Source organism: Coregonus clupeaformis, unplaced genomic scaffold (genome assembly GCF_020615455.1).
Source record: "Coregonus clupeaformis isolate EN_2021a unplaced genomic scaffold, ASM2061545v1 scaf1878, whole genome shotgun sequence".
NCBI classification, from domain to species: domain Eukaryota; kingdom Metazoa; phylum Chordata; class Actinopteri; order Salmoniformes; family Salmonidae; genus Coregonus; species Coregonus clupeaformis.
This window is the reverse complement of record NW_025535332.1, coordinates 94,000-97,500: the sequence shown is the minus strand read 5'-3', so window position 1 is coordinate 97,500 and position 3,501 is coordinate 94,000. Positions and strand designations below refer to the sequence as shown.

Below are 3,501 nucleotides of genomic sequence, written 5' to 3'. Positions count from 1 at the left end.
GCTTCACAGCTTATTTTTACATATCATAGCTTCATATTTCACATCACATCTTCACATCTCAGCATATAACACAGATTATCAGTCCACGTCATAGCTTCTTATATGCTTTTACAGCAACTGGTATTCCAAGGTGGTCCCCCATCCAAGTACTAACCAGGCCCGACGATGCTCAGCTTCCGAGATCGGACGAGATCAGGCGTATTCAGGATGGTATGGCCGTAAGCGAGGGAACAACTCTTGGTACACTATATAAAGTCAATGTGTCACTCACTCTGAAAGGGACACAGAAACGCATCCACTTTGTGACACAAACTGAAGAAGCTCAACCCTTGCTTACATTTCCAATATATATATATATATATATTTGAGTGTTGTTGGGGGGGGGGGAGGGCATATCCTATGTTGATCTATGACAAGTTCATTGACTAGGGCCCTATAAAATAGGCATTGCGGACCGAATCACGGAACCCAGACATTAAACCGAAATTCAACAATATTCAAACATTTATTGAACTTAGTAAGAAATCAACTAAATCTATTCAACTTGTTAGAAAACACATTCATTTGCCCAAGTCAATCATAAGACATGAACAAAATGCATCAGTGATTCGTATTTCCATGAACTTTCTGGCACGGCACAGGAATGCCCCTGTCTGTGTGCATGTGTGCGGTGCGCGCGTATGTCTACACTTTGTGTAGCCGTTAGTGATGATGCTAATGATAACCTTCTTCTGGTAGGGAAGGAATGGCTTTCCCCAAAACCTTCGCAAGTAAATGTTAACTACAAAGTAGCCTATGCCTGCCTGGCAGAATTATACCGTGATCATTTGCATCACTCCAGTGGCCATTTGTTCTACAGCAACACCACTTAACCAAACAAAGGTCTCTTCCTGGTGCACGATTGCATTTAAGGGTAACTACACCCCAAAATCTAAATGTCTTACATTTTCCCCAGACCTCACAAATGGTCACCTGATAGGGTTTAAACATTGTTGTGGACATAGAACATCCAATTGTGCTGTTTTGCTATTAAAAAGGTGTACTTTTGTGAGCGAAAACCTGCCAAAACAGGGACAAACGGTCAACAGGGAAATCTAAACGGAGAAAAGGGAACTTGGGAATTAACGGAATCAGGCAAAACATTGAAGGGATTTTATAGTGCCCTAATGGACTACAGACATTGACTGTCTCCTAGACTAAAAACAAAGGCTGCATGTACTGCCTATATTTTGAGGGACTGTCCATTATTTGATTTGATCAGGGCAGGGCAGCACACACAAACTGCATTTAGTCCAATAACAATCCATGATATTATTAGGGTGATAAATAAAAGGCAGTTGCTCCATGACACAAGAGCACGCTCTACTGGGACAAAAAGCTTACAGCACCTGGTATTCCCAGGCGGTCTCCCATCCAAGTACTAACCAGGCCCGACCCTGCTTAGCTTCCGAGATCAGACGAGATCGGGCGTATTTTTTTTTTATATTTTATTATGAAAATCAGACAATTTTACATCATTTCAATCATCATTAAAGGGTGAACAATTCACCCTTTTACAAAATCAGAAAGAAAATACAATAAATCAACAATTAAAACACTCACCTAATCCAATTAATAATTAAACACAAGTTTTCCATTAGATGACATTCTAATAAATGTACTCCCCCACACAAATTCTTTTTCAAAGTTGCCCCCACCATATCTCTGCATTATCTCTATATTTCCCTCCAACATACTCTTAAAAAGTACCTCCACACTCACACATTTCCCTTCATAATGCCCCAAGTTCCTTCTTAGTCTTACAGCATATCGAGCATGACTTAAAACATAATTAACCAAATTAAAATTCAAAACATTACTTTTCCCATTAATACCAAAAAGAAAAAATCTCCTCCATTCCACCCCATTAAAAATCTCCTCCCCCCAATGTTTCACTAAAAGCGCCTTTAAAATCTCATGAAAACCTCTTATTCTACTGCATTCAATGAAAAAGTGCATAAAGTTTTCCACCTCTATATGACAAATGTCACATTCTCTATTAATATTTCTGTTGATTTGATGTAAGACCACATTAGTAAAAAATCCTATTATGTTTTATTTTAAAATCATTGTCTTCACATTCTATGGAATTCCCCTTTACATTAACATTCCTCCATATTGACTTCACATCCAAATCTACAAAAACCTCCGACCACACTTTCTCAGAAGCAGGCACTCTTATCTCTTTTAAAATACATTTACTATAGACTGTTTTAACTTTCAAGCCTGACAAATCACGTTTCACTCCACCACTTTCATAAAATAAAACCGGCAAACCCCTGGCTCTCTTAACCGCCCCTGTATTTATTAAAACACCCCATTCCTCCGGAATGCACCCTAAAATTCTCTTATACATATTTTCTACTGTAGTTTTGCTTATTTCATCATCAACCTCAACAACATTGTCATAAATAGCTTGTACCGGTAGAAACCCCGGCCTGACCTCATATAGAATGTCACCAATTGTCACGAGTTGCTAAGCCAGAACCCAGAAGCAGACCAGGACAAGGTAAGTTGAAACGAAGGTGAGTGTTTATTTACAAATTCAAGAGTGATGCTGAATAATCCAGGGAACAGAGCGGGCGGCGTTGATTAGTTGTTGGGGGTGCAGTGGTTGATCCCATCCTGGGTCGGCAGCCGCCGACCACCAGGCAGAGGTTGGATGAAGGTTCCGGACGGGTGACTGCAGATGGAACAAAACGGGGGTAAGTAAGCAACAAACCAACAAGGTGCAAAAACAACAAAACTAACGCTAGGCTCTAAGACTGATACTCTGGTAAACCTACTGTTCATGGCTAACGATCCGGCAGGGAATGGATGTTAGGCCAGAGCCTAAGAAGGGTGATGATCAGGACCAGGTGTGCAGATTGCTGATGGGATGCAGGTGCGGAAATCAAGAGAGCTCCCCGGAGCGTTCCCGAACCCTCGGGAAACTGGAGATCACGAACAGAAAAACTAGTCACCAGACAGGACCCGACTCAGACTGCCGGGATCGTTACAGTACCCCCCCTCCGGCCAGACGCCACCGGGCGGACTCCCGGAGCGCCAGGATGGAGGCGGTAGAAGTCACTGATGAGGTCAGCATCTAGGACCTGTCGCCGCGGAATCCAACTCCTCTCTTCAGGACCATACCCCTCCCAGTCCACGAGATACTGGAAACCCCGGCCCCGCCGTCTGGAATCCATGATGCGACGCACCGTGTAGGCAGGACCACCTCCGATCATCCGAGGAGGAGGAGGAGGAGGCGGAGGAGGCAACAGAGGACTGAGGAAAACAGGCTTGAGGCAGGAGACATGAAAGGTGGGATGGACTCTGAGCGTCCTCGGGAGTTTGAGTCGAACTGCCACCGGATTGATCACCTTCTCCACCACAAACGGACCAATGAACTTCGGTAACAACTTCCTAGACTCAGTCCGTAACGGAAGATCCCGTGTGGCCAACCAGACCCTATCTCCGATGGAA

General features: G+C 43.4%; 1 pseudogene; it reads right to left on the bottom strand.

Moving 5' to 3' along the window:
- Positions 1-105: 105 nt before the first annotated feature.
- LOC121560475 lies at positions 106-224 on the bottom strand (annotated as a pseudogene).
- Between the last annotated feature and the right edge of the window lie 3,277 nt (positions 225-3,501).